This window comes from Aegilops tauschii, chromosome 2 (genome assembly GCF_002575655.3).
Source record: "Aegilops tauschii subsp. strangulata cultivar AL8/78 chromosome 2, Aet v6.0, whole genome shotgun sequence".
Taxonomy (NCBI): domain Eukaryota; kingdom Viridiplantae; phylum Streptophyta; class Magnoliopsida; order Poales; family Poaceae; genus Aegilops; species Aegilops tauschii.
The window spans coordinates 104324393-104344274 of NC_053036.3; positions in this window are offsets into that span (position 1 = coordinate 104324393).

The following is a 19882-nucleotide window of genomic DNA, read 5'->3' on the forward strand; positions in this document are numbered from 1 at the left end:
TGATGTGACCAGTGAGTGTTAATCACATGGTGATGTGAACTAGATTATTGACTCTAGTGCAAGTGGGAGACTGTTGGAAATATGCCCTAGAGGCAATAATAAATAGGTTATTATTATATTTCCTTGTTCATGATAATCGTTTATTATCCATGCTAGAATTGTATTGATAGGAAACTCAGATACATGTGTGGATACATAGACAACACCATGTCCCTAGTAAGCCTCTAGTTGACTAGCTCGTTGATCAATAGATGGTTACGGTTTCCTGACCATGGACATTGGATGTCGTTGATAACGGGATCACATCATTAGGAGAATGATGTGATGGACAAGACCCAATCCTAAGCCTAGCACAAGATCGTGTAGTTCGTTTGCTCAGAGCTTTTCTAATGTCAAGTATCATTTCCTTAGACCATGAGATTGTGCAACTCCCGGATACCGTAGGAATGCTTTGGGTGTACCAAACGTCACAACGTAACTGGGTGGCTATAAAGGTGCACTACAGGTATCTCCGAAAGTGTCTGTTGGGTTGGCACGAATCGAGACTGGGATTTGTCACTCCGTGTAAACGGAGAGGTATCTCTGGGCCCACTCGGTAGGACATCATCATAATGTGCACAATGTGACCAAGGATTTGATCACGGGATGATGTGAGTTACGGAACGAGTAAAGAGACTTGCCGGTAACGAGATTGAACAAGGTATCGGGATACCGACGATCGAATCTCGGGCAAGTAACATACCGATAGACAAAGGGAATTGCATACGGGATTGATTGAATCCCCGACATCGTGGTTCATCCAATGAGATCATCGTGGAACATGTGGGAGCCAACATGGGTATCTAGATCCCGCTGTTGGTTATTGACCGGAGAACGTCTCGGTCATGTCTGCATGGTTCCCGAGCCCGTAGGGTCTACACGCTTAAGGTTCAATGACGCTAGGGTTATAGGGAAAGTATGTACGTGATTACCGAATGTTGTTCGGAGTCCCGGATGAGATCCCGGACGTCACGAGGAGTTCCGGAATGGTCCGGAGGTAAAGATTTATATATGGGAAGTCCTGTTTTGGTCACCGGAAAAGTTTCGGGTGAAATCGGTAATGTACCGGGACCACCGGGAGGGTCCCGGGGGTCCACCAAGTGGGGCCACCAGCCCCAGAAGGCTGCGTGGGCCAAGTGTGGGAGGGGACCAGCCCCAGGTGGGCTGGTGCACCCCCCCACCAAGGCCAAAGGCGCATGGGAGAGTGGGAGGGGGCAAACCCTAGGTCCAGATGGGCCTTAGGGCCCATCTAGTGGGGCGCCCCCCTCTCCTCCCCTTGGCCGCCCCCCTTGATGGGATCTAGGGCTGGCCGCCTCCTCTTGGGGGTGGAAACCCTAAGGGGGGCGCAGCCCCCTCCCCCCTATATATAGTTGAGGTTTGGGCTGCCCAAGATACACGAGAACGTCTCTCTTTCGGCGCAGCCATACCCCTCTCCCTCCTCCTCCTCTCCCGCGGTGCTTGGCGAAGCCCTGCGGGATTGCCACGCTCCTCCATCACCACCACGCCGTCGTGCTGCTGCTGGATGGAGTCTTCCCCAACCTCTCCCTCTCTCCTTGCTGGATCAAGGCGTGGGAGACGTCACCGGGCTGCACGTGTGTTGAACGCGGAGGCACCGTTCTTCGGTGCTCAGATCGGAATCAACCGCGATCTGAATCGCTACGAGTACGACTCCCTCATCCGCGTTCTTGCAACGCTTCCGCATCGCGATCTACAAGGGTATGTAGATGCACTCCCCTTCCCCTTGTTGCTAGATTACTCCATAGATTGATCTTGGTGATGCGTAGAAAATTTTGAATTTCTGCTACGTTCCCCAACATTTATTTGCTGCAATTAATGTTTGTCCCAAGCTTGGGGATTCTATGTCTAATGAAGATGATCTTTTTAGTCCCGGTACTTTGCATGATCAAATTTGCTATGATGATTGCATGCCTCCTATCTATGATGAGAACAAAGTTGCTACTTATGATGATTATTGTGATGATACTTATGTTATAAAAAGTAGTGATGATTATATTTATAAAACTTTTCATAGTTATGATTACCCTTTTCCTGAACATTACTCTTTTAATGTGGAAATAATTTATAGTATTCGAGCATATGATACTCCCACCATTGTGAATGAGAAGAAATCTTCTTATGTGGAGAGTAATAAAATTTCTATGCTTGTGGATCATGAAAAGAGTGATTTATGTGATGGTTATATTGATCAATCTATTCATGATGCTACAAAAAAATATTATGAGAGAGGAAATTATGATTCATGATGCTCTCTTTATCTTTCACTTCTTATCTTTTATGCGAGCATCATTAAAATCCTCATGCCTAGCTAAAAGGCATTAAAGAAAAGCGCTTGTTGGAAGACAACCCAACACTTTTACCTACTGTTTTTGTGTGTTCACATGATTAGGCTACTGTAGTAATCATGTTTTATAGCTTTTGTTCAAATAAAGTGCCAAGTAAAGCCTTTGGGATAGTGTGGATGATAGTTGACTTGATTCTGTGCAAAAACAGAAACTTTTGCGATCAGTCCAGGAATTTTGAAAATTGACTGGAACGTGCTTTTGATCTGAATTTGTTACAGAAGATTTTTATACAAATTACCTACGCTGTCCTAATTTTTCAGAAGTTTTGGAGTAGCAGAAGTATGGTTGGAGTACAGATTACTGTAGACTGTTCTGTTTTTGACATATTATGTTTTCGATGCATAGTTTGCTCGTTTCCTAGTTTCTATGGCTTATATTGCTCAATATAAATTGTGGAAATGATAAGGTACAGTAGGCATTGTGTGAGAACTAATATGAATCTTGTCTTTGACAGTACCAAAGTGAATGGTTTGCTCTTTATCATACTAACCTATCTCACGAAGTTCCGTTAAGTTTTGTGTGATTGAAGTTTTCTAGTTTTGGGTGAGATATCAATATGAGGAGAATAAGGAGTGACAAGACCCTAATCTTGGGGATTCCCAAGGCACCCCAAGGTAATATTCAAGGAAGATCCAAGCAACTAAGCTTGGGGATGCCCCGGAAGGCATCCCCTCTTTTGTCTCCCACATTATCGGTAACCTCACTTGGAGCTATATTTTTATTCGTCACATGATATGTGTTTTGCTTGGAGCGTCATTTTTTTTATTTTCTTGTTGCCATTTGGAATAATGTTTTGCATCTTCCATTTCAATAAAAATGTCAAGGATAGCCTTTACCATGCTTATTTTGCAAGTCTACATGTTGCTGTTTGAAAACAGAAAGTTGCACGCTAGTGCGTGAATTCTTGAAAAAAGTCAAAATGTGATAAAATCTTGAAACTTTTTGCACAATAAGATATAATAAATTTTCTATAGTGTGGTAGATTTTCAGAATTTTTTGAGTTAAATAAATATGGATACTTCTTCATCCATTACAGACTGTCCTGTTTGGTAGATTGCTGTTATGTTTGCATTGTTTGCATATGTTTGCTTGTTTAATGATTCTATTTGAGGATAGGAGTATTAAATATGCAGAGGCATTTAGTATGAAATGTTGAGTAATAATTTTAGTGATTTTCTATAGTGGATAATGATAAGGTTTTGCATTGATTTATACTAACTTATCTCCTGAGTTCTTGTTTAGTTTTGTGTGGATGAAGTTTTTAAGATTTAGGGAAATCGTGATATAAAAGGAATTAAGGAGATACAAAATCTCAAGCTTGGGGATGCCCAAGGCATCACAAGATAATATTTCAAGAAGTCTCAATCATCTAAGCTTGGGGATGCCCCGGTAGGCATCCCACCTTCATCAACAATTATCGGTTAGTCTCGGTTGAGCCTAAGTATTTGCTTCTTCACATGATGTGTGGTATTCTTAGAATTTCATTTTATTTTGTCTTTTCTTGCTGTTTTAATAAAATACTTAGATCTAAAAGTTTATAAATAAGAGAGAGTCCACAATTAGCTACTCGCTTGGTCTTCACTTATATCTTTTTGGAGTAGCTTATCATTTACTCTTGTGCTTCACTTATATCCTATGAGTAAATTGTTGAATGAATTGAATATCATGAAGTTGAAATTATATCATGCCTAGTGGTAGCTTCACATTGTGTTTAGAAAGTGAAATCTTTTTAAGCTTGACAATCACAATATTGGTCATACAAGCAATTCATGAATAATTAGTATAAGGAAGAGAACTTTCACATGCAAATATATTATCTTGGACATCTTCTATGATTGTGAATACCCATTAATTATTTTCAAACTTGAGAAAATTAGTTGAAGTTGGACAAGTAAGACAACATAATGAGTTATGTTTGGGTATATTTGCATAGAAGTTATATTGTTATGGATCCTCCAACATATGGTGTTTGCCTAGGATCTTTTGCTAGCAAAAAATTTGTACTAAGTAGAGATACTACTTGTGCATCCAAAAACCCTTAAACCCAGTTTCTTGCCATGAGTGTCCACCATACCTACCTATGGATTGAATAAGATCCTTCAAGTAAGTTGTCATCGGTGCATAAAGCAATAAAAATTGTTCGCAAATATGTTTGACATTTTACTGTAAAGGAAAATTGAGCATTGTACGAACTTGTGATGGCAAAGTAATAAAAGCGACGGACTGCATAATAAAGGTTGCTATCATAAGGGGCAATCTAACGTGACGTTCCTTTGCATTAAGAGCTCGGGCATCCAAATAAAAAGTGCATGACAACCTCTGCTTCCCTCTGCGAAGGGCCTATCTTTTACTTTTCAGTATTTACTTTTATGCAAAGAGTCAATAGTATGCATTCTCATTTCAATCTCAATTATTCTCTAGTTGCAAGCATCATGTGGTGGGGAAAGATCTAGGCACATATGACCAGTCAAATATATTTGATCATGATTTATTATTGTTGACAATTATCTCTATGATAAATGAGTTGGGAGGCAAAATATTAAGCCCCTATCTTTCTCTGTGTTCGATGGATGCCATTTTTTCTAAGAATATGCTTTGAGTACTAGCAATCATGGAAGACTATATGATAATTGAGTATTTGGAGCTCTCACTTAGACTCTGTTTAATAAGTTGAATTGCAATTGTTTGGTGACCAAGAATATAGGTTGTTGAGTTTCAAGAGAATTCATTGTTTGAACCTTAACATGTGAATTGGTTTACTACTTTAACATGAGAAGTTTTATAAGAAAGAATTGCTGGTATGATGCTAGGAAAAGTGATTGAAATTATCATTGATTAAACTTATGCACTTTGCTAGCATTCACACTTCATAAATTATTTCTTTTATCATTTACCTACTTGAGGATGAGTAGGAATTAAGCTTGGGGATGCTAATACGTCTCCAACGTATCTATAATTTATGAAGTATTCATGGTGCTATATTATCATTCTTGGACGTTTCATAATCATTTTATAGCAACTTTATATCATTTTTGGGACTAACCTATTGACATAGTGCCCAGTGCCAGTTGCTGTTTTTTGCTTGTTTTTTACATCGCAGAAAATCAATACCAAACAGTGTCCAAACGCAGCGAAACTTTTTGGAGATTTTTCTGGACCAGAAGACACCCGGTGGGCCAAAGAAGTACGAGAGGGGAGCTCCGAGGGGAGCACAACCCACCAAGGCGCGCCTTGGGGCCCAGGCGCGCCCAGGTGGGCTGTGCCCACCTCGGTGGCCTCCTGCACCGCCTCTTCGCCCTATAAATTGCCAAATATTCCAAAACCCCCAAAGATAACCCTAGATCAGAAGTTCCGCCGCCGCAAGCCTCTATAGCCATGAGAAACCAACCTAGACCCCATTCCGGCACTCCACCGGAGGGGAAATCATCACCGGTGGCCATATTCATCATCCCTATGGCCACCATGATGAGGAGGGAGCAGTCCACCCTCGGGGCTGAGGGTTTGTACCAGTAGCTGTGTGTTTAATCTGTCTCTCTCTCTCTGTCGTGCTCTTGAGATGGCACGATCTTGATGTATCGCGGGCTTTGTTAATATAGTTAGATCATATGGTTTTTCTCCCTCTCTATCTTGTTGTGATGAATTGAGTTTTCCCTTTGAGATTTCGTTTTTATCGGATTGAATACTTTTATGGATTTGAGAGCACTTGATATATGTCTTGCATATGAATACCCGTGGTGACAATGCGGTATTATATTGATTCACTTGGTATTGTTTTGGGACTCAACTCGCGGATTCCTGAGGTGACATTGGGGTAATCTATGCATAGGGGTTGATGCACGTTCTCGTCTTTGTTTCTCTGGTAGAAATCTTGGGGCACTCTTTGAGGTTCTTTGTGTTGGATTGAGTATTATGAATCTGACTTTGCTTTGGCGTTATTTTAGTATGAACTCTTGGATATATCGATCAGAAAGAATAGCTACAGACAATTTCTTCTTATGTTCTCCGCTAGATAAGAACTTTGGGATGATTCTTCATCGCACTTTGAGGGATGGTTATATGATCCACTTAGATTAGCATTGTTGAGAGATTGCACTAGCGAAAGTACGGACCCCAGACCTCATTTCAAGCATATCAATACCGTTTGTGCTCCGTTTTATCAATTGCTACCTTGCTATTTTTTATTGTTGTTATTACAAAAATCAATATCTACTATCCATATTACACTTGTATCACCATCTCTTCGCTGAACTAGTGCACCTATACAAATTACCATTGTATTTGGTGTGTTGGGGACACAAGAGACTTTTATTATTGGGACATTTACATTTTCCCCCTAACTTTGTCCCGACCTCATCTTTACCCCTAAATAAAAACAGTGCTGAACTATACCCCTATTCTGTTAGGTGCCATTATGAAAATACCCTTCTGTGACATTTCCGTCTGGTCAACGACCTTTGACCGTCAATGATCTGTTCCCTGGACATTTGTACCCCTCACTTCGTAAGTCACTTACAGGTGGGACCCACACAAAGAAAGTAAAAAAGAAAAAAACTCTCTCATCTCTACTACTTACACATGGGACCCAACAAAATAAAAATAAAAATAAAACTCTCTCTCTCCTCTCAATCTCTCCGGTGAGCTCTCTCTCCCATCCCCTCGAGCGAGCTCTCTGATGTGGCTTGAAGCTACGTCGGTATTTCCCCAAAGAGGAAGGGATGATGCATCACAGCGATGGTAGGTATCTCCCTCAGTGATGAGACCAAGGTTATCGAACCAGTAGGAGAACCAAGCAACAATACGTAAACGGCACCTGCACACAAATAATAAATACTCGCAACCCGACGTATTAAAGGGGTTGTCAATCCCTTTCGGGTAATGGCGCCAGAAATTGGCAAACGGACGTGAATAAATTGTAGTAGATTGATAGATCGAATGCCAAATAAAATAAATAAGAATAAATTGCAGCAAGGTATTTTTGTATTTTTTGGTTTAACAGATCTGAAAATAAAAGCAAGGGAAAATAGATCGCAAAGGCAAATAATATGAGAAAGAGACCCGGGGGCCGTAGGTATCACTAGTGGCTTCTCTCGAGGAAAATAGCAGACGGTGGGTGAACAAATTACTGTTGGGCAATTGATAGAACTTCAAATAATCATGACGATATCCACACAATGATCATCATATAGGCATCACGTCCAAGATTAGTAGACCGACTCCTACCTGCATCTACTATTATTACTCCACACATCGACCGCTATCCAGCATGCATCTAGTGTATTAAGTTCATGGAGTAACGGAGTAATGCAATAAGAATGATGACATGATGTAGACAAGATCTATTTATGTAGAAATAGACCCCCATCGTTTTATCCTTAGTAGCAACGATACGTACGTGTCGGTTCCCCTTCTGTCACTGGGTCAAGCACCGTAAGATCGAACCCACTACAAAGCACCTCTTCCCATTGCAAGATAAATAGATCGAGTTGGCCAAAGAAAAACCAAATATCAGAGAAGAAATATGAGGCTATAAGCAATCATGCATATAAGAGATCAAGGAAGTTTCAAATAACTTTCATGGATAAAAAGATAGATCTGATCATAAACTCAAAGTTCATCTGATCCCAACAAACACACCGCAAAAAGAGTTACATCATATGGATCTCCAAGATACCATTGTATTGAGAATCAAACGAGAGAGAGGAAGCCATCTAGCCACTAACTACGGACCCGAAGGTCTACAAAGAACTACTCATGCATCATGGGAGAGGCACCAATGGAAGTGGTGAACCCCTCCGTGATGGTGTCTAGATTGGATCTGGTGGTTCTGGACTCTGCGGCGGCTGGAATTGATTTTCGTCAACTCCCCTAGGTTTCTGGAATATTGGGGGTATTTATAGAGCAAAGAGTTGGTTCTGGGGGCACTCGAGGTGGGCACAACCCACCAGGGCGCGCCTGGGCCTCCTGGCGCGTGATGTGGCTTGAAGCTACGTCGGTATTTCCCCAAAGAGGAAGGGATGATGTAGCACAGTGGCGGTAGGTATTTCCCTCAGATGTGAAACCAAGGTTATCGAACCAGTAGGAGAACCAAGCAACACAACGTAAACAACACATGCACACAAATAACAACTACTCGCAACCTGACGTATAAAAGGGGTTGTCAATCCCTTTCGAGTAGAGGCGCCCCAAGATGGGCAAACAGACGTGAATAAAATTTTAGTAGATTGATAGATCGAATGCCAAATAAAATAAATAAGAATAAATTGCAGCAAGGTATTTTTGTATTTTTGGTTTAATAGATCTGAAAATAAAAGCAAAGGAAAATAGATCGCAAAGGCAAATAATATGAGAAAGAGACCCGGGGGCCGTAGGTTTCGCTAGTGGCTTCTCTCGAGAAAAATAGCAAACAGTGGGTGAACAAATTACTGCTGGGCAATTGATAGAACTTCAAATAATCATGACGATATCTAGGAAATGATCATTACATAGGCATCACGTCCAAGATTAGTAGACCGACTCCTGCCTGCATCTACTACTATTACTCCACACATCGACCGCTATCCAACATGCATCTTGTGTATTAAGTTCATGGAGAAACGGAGTAATGAAATAAGAACGATGGCATGATGTAGACAAGATCTATCTATGTAGAGATAGACCCCATCGTTTTATCCTTAGTAGCAACAATACATACGTTTCGGTTCCCCTTCTGTCACTGGGATCAAGCACCGTAAGATCGAACCCACTACAAAGCACCTCTTCCCATTGCAAGATAAATAGATTAAGTTGGCCAAACAAAACCCAAATATCGGAGAAGAAATACGAGGCTATAAGCAATCATGCATAAAAGAGATCAAAGAAACTGAAATACTTTCATGGATATAAAAAGATAGATCTGATCCTAAACACAAAGTTCATCCGATCCCAACAAACACACTGGAAAAAGAGTTACATCATATGGATCTCCAAGAGACCATTGTATTGAGAATTCAGCGAGAGAGAGGAAGCCATCTAGCTACTAACTACGGACCTGAAGGTCTACAAAGAACTACTCACGCATCATCGGAGAGGCACCAATGGAGGTCGTGAACCCCATCCGAGATGGTGTCTAGATTGGATCTGGTGGTTCTGGACTCTGCGGCGGCTGGAATTGATTTTCGTCCACTCCCCTAGGGTTTCTGGAATATTGGGGTATTTATAAAGCAAAGAGGCGGTCCGAGGGGCACCCAAGGTGGACACAACCCACCAGGGCGTGCCTGGGCCTCCTGGGGTGCCCTGGTGGGTTGTGCTCTCCTCGGAGCACCCCCCAGGCGCAACCTTGGCCCATTAGGTGTCTTCTGGTCCAAGAAAAAAATCTCCGTAAAGTTTCATTGCATTTGGACTCCGTTTGGTATTGATTTCCGGCGCTGTAAAAAACAGGCAGAAAATGGCAACTGGCACTTGGCACTATGTCAATAGGTTAGTACCAAAAATGATATAAAATGACTATAAAAATGATTATAAAACATAACAACATGGAACAATAAAAAATTATAGATACGTTGGAGACGTATCAACGCGCCCTGGTGGGTTGTGCTCCCCTCGGAGCACCCCCACGCGCTTCTTCGGCCCATTGGTTGTCTTCTGGTAAAATATCCAAAAAAGTTTCGTTGCATTTGGACTCCGTTTGGTATTGATTTCCTGCAATGTAAGAAAACATGCAAAAAACAGCAACTGGCACTTGGCACTATGTCAATAGGTTAGTACCAAAAAATGATATAAAATGACTATGATAATGTTTATAAAACATCCAAGAATGATAATATAACAGCATGGAACAATAAAAAAATATAGATACGTTGGAAACGTATCAGCATCCCCAAGCTTAATTCCTGCTCGTCCTCGAGTAGGTAAATGATAAAAACAGAATTTTTGATGTGGAATGCTGCCTAACATGTCATTTCATATTCTTTTCTTTATAGCATGGTCATTTGGACTTTTATATTGTTCAAAGCAATAGTCTAGTTTTGATATGATAACTTAAATACTCAAGCATATCAACAAGCAACCATGTCTTTCATAATATCAACGCTAAAGTAAGTTATCCCTAGCCCATCATGCTCAATCATTGATCCATTCATGAGACACACTCGCATATTAGCTACACCCAATGCTCAAGTACGATCAAAGTGCCCCCTAGTTGATGCTTTATAAGAGAAGTTGGAGACTCAAATTCAAAAATAAAAATTGCATAAAGTAAAAGAAAGGCCCTTCACGGAGGGAAGTAGGGATTTGTAGAGGTGCCAGAGCTCAAAGCGAAAATTGAGAGATAAAAACATTTTGAGAGGCATACTTTTCCCACCAACGTAAACGACTTAGAGTTCCCAACACTTTCCATGCTAGATATATCATAGGCGGTTCCCAAATAGAAAATAAAGTTTATTCCTTTTTCAACCGTACTTTCACTTTCCATGGCTAACCGTATCCACGGGTGCCTTCCATACCAACACTTTGCAAGGAATTTATTATTTGACAACATAAAGTAAATTCATTTTTCATTTCGGGACTGGGCATCCCTAATACCTTTGCCTTACTCTCGTGCAATGATAAGTGAATAAACACTCATCGTGAGAATAACATATCTAGCATGGAAAATATTAGCCACCCCTCACCGCCTCGCGAGCAGTACGAGCACACAAAAGTGAAATTTATTTTGAATATTAGAAATGGCACATACAAATTTGCTTAGAATGGCAAAAGAATACCGCATATAGGTAGGTATAGTGGACTCATGTGGCAAAACTGGTTTAAAGGATTTTGGATGCACAAGTAGTGATCATACTCAGTGCAAAATGAAGGCTAGCAAAACATTGAGTAGCGACCAACCAAGAAACGAATAATCTCATCAGCGAGCATTGAGCATAATTAACACCAAATAATGCATGACAAGTAGGATATAATTTCATTGCATAATTATTGACTTTCGTGCTTGCATAGGGAATCACAAACCTTAACACCAATATTTTTGCTAAAGCATAATTACTCATCAAGATGACTCACAAATCACATCATCATATCTCAAAACTATTACTAAGAATCAAGTTTATTTTGTCCAATGATCTTCATGAAAGTTTTTATTATATCCTTCTTGGATATCTAACACTTTGGGACTAATTTTCATATGTTGCTTTTGAAAAGCTCAAACAAATATAAGTGAAGATCATGAGCATAATTTTTCTTTCTCTCAAATTAATTTAAGTGAAGCAAGAGAGAATTTCTTGAAAATTTTACTAACTCTCAAATAAATCTAAGTGAAGCAAGAGAGAAATTCTTCAAAAATACTAAAGCACGTCGTGCTAAAAAAGATATAAGTGAAGCACTAGAGCAAATCCATAGCTCATAAAAATTTAAGTGAAGCATAGAGAGCAATTCTAACAAGTCATGGAATAATTTTGGCTCTCTCAAATAGGTGTGTCCGGCAAGGAATCAAGACATAAAACACAAAATAAAACAAGCAAAGACTCATATCATATGAGATGCTCCAAGCAAAACACATAGTATGTGACGAATAAAAATATAGCTTCGAGTAAAATACCGACGGTCGTTAGAAGAAAGAGGGGATGCCACTCGGGGTATCCCCAAGATTAGTTGCTTGCTCTATTTGGATAATAGCTTGGGATGTCGGGTCATCCCCAAGCTTAGGCTCTTCTTACTCCTCATTCCTTCATCCATCGTAAGATAATCCAAAACTTGAAAAGTTCAATGACACAAAACTCAACAAAACCTTCGTGAGATCCGTTAGTATAAGAAAGAAAATCACTACAATAAGTACTATAGCAAACCAAGTCAATTTTATTCTTGCATTATATCTATTGTATTCCAACTTTTCTATGGCAAAAACTCATCAAAGAAAACCATAGAATCATCAAAACAAGCACACAACGCAAAGAAAACAAAATCTGCCAAAAATAGAATAGTCTGTAGTAATCTGGATATTTCTAATACTTGTGAAACTCCAAAAATTCTTAAATAAATTAGGACCACGTGAGAAATTTGTATATTAATCTTCTGCAAAAATAATTGGCATTATATCACGCTCTGGTTAAAAATGAGAGTTGTTTTCGTGGGCACAAAAGTTTCTGTTTTTCAGCAAGATCAAACAACTATCACCCAAGAAGATCCTAAAGGCTTTACTTGGCACAAAAACTAACTAAAACACAATCATAACACTAGATTAATTGTGCTAACACTCAAGAGCAGAAAGAAAAAAGCAAATATAAATTTATTCATTGGGTTGCCTCCCAACAAGCGCTATAGTAGTTTTACGCCCTTAGCTAGGCATAAAGCAAAGGATCTAAGTGTTGTCATCTTTGTTTCGAGATCCATAAGATGCCCTCATGATTGATTCATATGGTGGCCTAATTATTGTTCTAGGGAAGTGTTCCATACCCTCCTCAAAGGAAATTGGAACTTAATATTGCCTTCTTTCATATCAATCACGACACCGATAGTGCGTAAAACGGTCTACCAAGAATAATTGGACAAGACGGATTGCAATCAATGCCAAGAACAATAAAATTTATGGGAACATAATTCCTATTTGGAAGAATAAGAACATCATTAATTCTTCCCATAGGATTTTTAATAGTAGAGTCCGCCAAGTGGAAATTTAAAGAACATTCTTCAATATGTGTAAGACCAAGCACATCACATAAAGATTTCCGGATTGTAGAAACACTAGCACCCAAGTCACACAAAGCAAAACACTCATATTTTTTAATCTTGACTTTGATAGTAGGTTCCCATTCATCATGTAATTTTCTAGGAATTGAAACTTCTAAGTCCAACTTTTCTTTTAAAGCTTTCATCATAGCATCAATAATATGTTTAGTAAAAGCTTTATTTTGTTCATAAGCATGGGGTGAATTTATCATGGATTGCAACAAAGAAATACAATCAATCAAAGAGCAACTATCATAATTAAAGTCCTTTTAATCCAAAAGAGTGGGCACATCACTAGTTAAAGTTTTGACCTCTTCAAACCCACTTTCATCAATTTTCTCAACAAGATTTTCACCCTCCGAAATATCGGGACGCCTTCTAGCTAAAGTTGACTCTTCTTCGGTCCCTTTTTCATCAATCTTAATTTTACTAAACAAGGAATCAATAGAAGAAACACCAATCATTTTAAGATCTTCATCACTTTTAGAAAAGTAATCACTAGAAAATACTTTTTCTAAAAATTATGTTTTAGCTCTAAGCATATCAGTTCTTTTCTTACTTTCATCCATGGAAACATAAAGAGCTTTAATTGATTCCTCAACCTTAGGCACAAAAAAATTTCATCTTGAGATTTTCCACATCATGAGAAATTCTATCAACACTTTTAGACAAATCATCAATCTTATTCAACTTTTCTTCTATGGTAGTGTTGAAAACTTTTTGCGTGTTGATAAATTCTTTAATATTATTCTCAAGATCATAGGTGTTCCTATTATTATTATAAGAAGGATTACCATAGGAATTACCATAATTATTAGAGGAATTACTCAGAAAATGCCTAGGATTAAAATTACCTCTATAAGCATTGTTGTTGAAATTATTTCGAGAGATAAAATTCACATCTACGGCATCACTATGTTGCTCAATAAAAGTAGACAAAGGCATATTATTGAAATCAATAAGAGCACTTTTACTAGCAACCAATTTCATAAGAGCATCAACTTTTTCATTCAAAGAAGAAATTTCTTCAACCAAATTAACTTTTTTACTAGTAGGAGCTCTTTCGGTATGCCATTGTGAATAATTTGCCATGATATTATCAAGCAATTTGGTGGCTTCACCAAAAGTAATTTCCATAAAAGTACCACCCGCGGCGGGATCTAAAATATTATGAGAAACAAAATTCAATCCCGCATAAATTTTTTGTATGATCATCCAAAGATTTAACCCATGAGTTGGGCAATTCCTTAGCATCATTTTCATCCTTTCCCAAGATTGTGCAACATGCTCATGTTCATGTTGCTTGAAATTCATGATTTGGGTTCTAAGGGAAATAATTTTTGCGGGCAGAAAATACTTAGTGATAAAAAGCATCTTTGCACTTATTCCTAGAATCGATACTATTGCGAGGAAAAGAAGAGAACCAAATGTTTGCAGAATCACACAAAGAAAACGGAAATAATTTCATCTTCACAACATCATTGTCCACATATTTTTTCTTTTGCATATCACATAATTCCACTAAGGTATTAAGATGGGACACGACATCCTCATTAGGAGTACCGGAAAATTGGTCTTTCATAACAAGATTCAGCAAAGCAATATTAATATCACAAGACTCCGCACTAGTGGCTGGAGGAGCAACCGGAGTGCCAATAAAATCATTGTTGTTGGTATTTGAGAAATCACACAACTTGGTGTTCTCTTGAGTCATGATGACTATGTAACAAGATTGCACTAAAAAAATAGATCCGGCAAGAAAATGGCGAACGAAAAAGAGGGCGAATAAAATGGCAATTTCTTGTGAAGTGAGGAAGAGGAAAACGAGAGGAAAATGGAAAATAATGTAAATTGCGAGGAGATGAGATCTGTGATTAGGAACCTGGTATATGTTGAAGATCCTCCCCGGCAACGGCGCCAGAAATTCCTTTTGATGCGGCTTGAAGCTACGTCGGTATTTCCCCAAAGAGGAAGGGATGATGCAATAGATCGATGGTAGGCATTTCCCTCAGTGATGAGACCAAGGTTATCGAACCAGTAGGATAACCAAGCAACAATACGTAAACGGCACCTGCACACAAATAAGAAATACTCGCAACCCGACGTATTAAAGGGGTTGTCAATCCCTTCTGGGTAACGACGCCAGAAATTGGGAAACGGACGTGAATAAATTATAGTAGATTGATAGATCGAACGCCAAATAAAAAAATAAGATTACATTGCAGCAAGGTATTTTTGTATTTTTGGTTTAATAGATCTGAAAATAAAAGCAAGGGAAAATAGATTGCAAAGGCAAATAATATGAGAAAGAGACTCGGGGGCCGTAGGTTTCTAGTGGCTTCTCTCGAGGAAAATAGAAAACGGTGGGTGAACAAATTACTGTTGGGCAATTGATAGAACTTCAAATAATCATGATGATATCCAGGCAATGTGTCGGGACTCAGGAACGACACCTATGGGATCCCTCGGGGAGTCCCTTCTACGGTTGGCGGGGCGTGGAGCAGCGCAAAGAGCGGGTCTAGAATATCAACACGGGGGGATTTTTACCTAGGTTCGGGCCGCGAATGATGCGTAAAACCCTAGTCCTGCTTTGTGTGTATTTAGTTTTCTTGAGCTCTTGAACTAGCTGCGATGCATGCCTAGTCCAAAAAGTCCGAATCCTTCCTCAGTACACCTCGGGCCTCCTTTTATTTGTCAAAGGGGTTGCCACAGTGGCACACATGAGGTGGAAAGTATGTACAGTGTACAAGTCTATCGCCTGGCACCATAGGACAAATGCATTTAATGCGCTGCCGACGTGCCCTCTCACTTTATCGGGATGCCAAGGAAGCCCGTCCCGTCCGTCGCTACCTCGCCTTGCTCTGATGCGTGTCCAAGCTGATGAGGCATGCAGCGTCACGCTGGCTGGTTGCTAAGCTGGTGTGGTGGCAGGGTCTTCATGAAGATCTGCATGCCACCACGGAGGTGCTTGGCTAGTTGGCCTAGAAGCTGCATGCTGCCACGCAGGCGCTCATCTAGTTGGCGGGCTGGCCACCGCGTCGGAGTGGGCGCGGGGCAGCGAAACTCTGGCAGGTGTGGCCTCGCAGACGCCCCCGGCAAGGGCCTTGCCGAGATCTCGTGGGCGTCCCCGGCAAGGGTCTTGCCGGGGGTCTACGGTCGTCCCCGGCAAGATCTTGTCGGGGGTCTTCGTTTTCTGGTACTCATCTAGTCTTGCATGCCTTTGGTCTTCACAAAGATCTACATGCTACCACGCAGGCGTTCCCGAGCCTTGGTCCCGACATTGTCGATGGTGTCGGAACTCTCAGTCTCAAGGGTGGTGGCCTTGCTGGTGTTGGGCAAATTGCCCCGGCAAGGCTCTTGCCGGGGTCGCGTAGGATGCCCCGGCAAGGGTGTGGCCGGGGGAAAGCCATCTCGTCCTTTCGCTCTCCATGCTTCTGGTTTGAGCCCTGCCTTGGCAGCCTTGTATCTTTCCTTCCTCTGCCCTGCCAAGCATGGCCGCAGGCGTGGCTACGACTGCCCTGCACAATTAAAGGGGTACAAAAAAGGCCCCTACTTTTGTACACCGACACGAGCCCATGATACGTCTCCAACGTATCTATAATTTTTGATTGTTCCATACTATATTATATTCTGTTTTGGACATTAATGGGCTTTATTATACACTTTTATATTATTTTTGGGACTAACCTATTAACCGGAGGCCTAGCCCAGAATTGCTGTTTTTTGCCTATTTCAGAGTTTCGCAGAAAAAGAATATCAAACGGAGTCCAAACGGAATGAAACCTTCGGGAACGTGATTTTCGGAACGAACATGATCCAGAGGACTTGGACCCTACGTCAAGACATCAACCAGGAAGGCACGAGGTAGGGGGGGCGCCTACCCCCCAGGGCGCGCCCTCCACCCTCGTGGGCCCCACGTTGCTCCACCGATGTACTTCTTCCTCCTATATATACCTATGTACCCCCAAACTACCAGATACGGAGCCAAAAACCTAATTCCACCGCCGCAACCTTCTGTACCCGTGAGATCCCATCTCGGGGCCTTTTCCGGAGCTCCGCCGGAGGGGGCATCGATCACGGAGGGCTTCTACATCAACACCATAGCCTCTCCGATGATGTGTGAGTAGTTTACCTCAGACCTTCGGGTCCATAGTTATTAGCTAGATGACTTCTTCTCTCTTTTTGGATCTCAATACAATGTTCTCCCTCTCTCTTGTGGAGATCTATTCGACGTAATCTTCTTTTGCGGTGTGTTTGTTGAGATCGATGAATTGTGGGTTTATGATCAAGTTTATCTATGAACAATATTTGAATCTTCTCTGAATTCTTTTATGTATGATTGGTCATCTTTGCAAGTCTCTTCGAATTATCAGTTTGGTTTGGCCTACTAGATTGGTCTTTCTTGCAATGGGAGAAGTGCTTAGCTTTGGGTTCAATCTTGCGGTGTCCTTTCCCAGTGACAGTAGGGGCAGCAAGGCACGTATTGTATTGTTGCCATCGAGGACAACAAGATGGGGTTAAAATCATATTGCATGAGTTTATCCCTCTACATCATGTCATCTTACTTAAAGCGTTACTCATGTCATCTTACTTAACTATGGTAGTTCCCTCGCCAGTTGCACTTCCCCATGACCCGCATTGAGTGCGTGACATGGGGGGCGTGCGTGGGGCGGTCGCAGCGTGCTTGCGTCACCTCGCGGCGAAATAGTAAAGAGGCGTTTCACGTCTTCCCCATAAAAAAGAGGAAGACCCAGGGGCGCGGCTCATTTACTAAGTGGACTCGGGTCGTGGCCATCATGGCGCCCGTGCCCCACGATCACGGGGCAGGAAACGACCGTTCCACTTGCCTCCCGAATCCTGGCTCGCCCGCCATGTGTCCCCCATGCCTCAGGGAGGGTAGGCGGTGGATACGGAGGGCACGAGCTTTAATGCCGAGGCGGGAGGCCGGGCGCCGCTGATTGGAGCGGCGGGTCGGTCCTGATTCCTCGCACCCCTGGCAGCCGGATTGGTCGATTGGGGCGGCCGCCCTCAGGTTGGGGGGCCGAGCCCGGGCCCCGCCCCTCTATAAAGAGGGGAGAGGGACGACGTCCTTCTGCATTCGCCTCCTCCTCGCCTGGTCTCTTTCTTCCTTTTGCCATGGTGAGAGGGTGCGGCCGCGGCCATCCTTCTGTGGAGGCGACTAGGTCTTCCTCCCGCCAGAGAGCCGCAACGGTTAAGGAGGAGCCAGACGCTCAAGGTGGAAACACCGGAAGGAGTCGCGGTCCGCGAGGTGGTCGAGGCAGAGGTGGGCGCGGAAGGGGGACACCCGCAACACCGCTGTCTCAGCCACCATCTCCTCCTGCTCCATCGAGCGGCCATGTTGGGGACACAGCGCTAGAGTTCATCTTGCTGTTGCGTGAACCGCCGCGTAGCCGCCTTCGTCTTCCCGAGGCGTTCGCGAGGGTGCTGGAGATCGACCAGCCACCGAGGTTGAGGCTTCACATGAAGGGGTGTTGCAACGGCGACTGCTACCTCTTGAGCAGGCGTTGGTTTTTCCCTTGAAGAGGAAAGGGTGATGCAGCAAAGTAGCGTAAGTATTTCCCTCAGTTTTGAGAACCAAGGTATCAATCCAGTAGGAGGCCACACGCAAGTCCCTCGTACCTACACAAACAAATAAGAACCTTGCAACCAATGCGACAAAGGGGTTGTCAATCCCTTCACGACCACTTGCAAAAGTGAGATCTGATAGAGATGATAAGATAATATTTTTGGTATTTTTATGATAAAGATTGAAAGTAAAGATTGCAAAATAAAATAGATTGGAAACTTATATGATGGAAAATAGACCCCGGGGCCATAGGTTTCACTAGTGGCTTCTCTCAAGATAGCATAAGTATTACGGTGGGTGAACAAATTACTGTCGAGTAATTGATAGAAAAGTGCATAATTATGAGAATATCTAGGCATGATCATGTATATAGGCATCACGTCCGCGACAAGTAGACCAAAACGATTCTGTATCTACTACTATTACTCCACACATCGACCGCTATCCAGCATGCATCTAGAGTATTAAGTTCATAAGAATAGAGTAACGCATTAAGCAAGATGACATGATGTAGAGGGATAAACTCAAGCAATATGATATAAACCCCATCTTTTTATCCTCGATGGCAACAATACAATACGTGTCGTTTCCCCTACTGTCACTGGGATCGAGCAACGCAAGATTGAACCCAAAGCTAAGCACTTCTCCCATTGCAAGAAAGATCAATCTAGTAGGCCAAACCAAACTGATAATTCGAAGAGACTTGCAAAGATAACCAATCATAGATAAAAGAATTTAGAGAAGATTCAAATATTGTTCATAGATAATCTTGATCATAAACCCACAATTCATCGGATCTCGACAAACACACCACAAAAAGAGTTACATCGAATAGATCTCCAAGAAGATCGAGGAGAACTTTGTATTGAGATCCAAGGAGAGAGAAGAAGCCATCTAGCTAATAACTATGGACCCGAAGGTCTGTGGTAAACTACTCACACATCATCGGAGAGGCTATGGTGTTGATGTAGAAGCCCTCCGTGATCGATTCCCCCTCCGATGGAGCACTGGAAAAGGCCCCAAGATGGGATCTCATGGGTACAGAAGGTTGCGGCGGTGGAAATAGGGTTTCGTGGTGCTCCTGGTTGGTTTCGGGGTATATGGGTATATATAGGAGGAAGAAGTAGGTCGGTGGAGCTGCAAGGGGCCCACGAGGGTGGGGGGCGCGCCCAGGGGTGGCAGGCGCGCCTCCCTG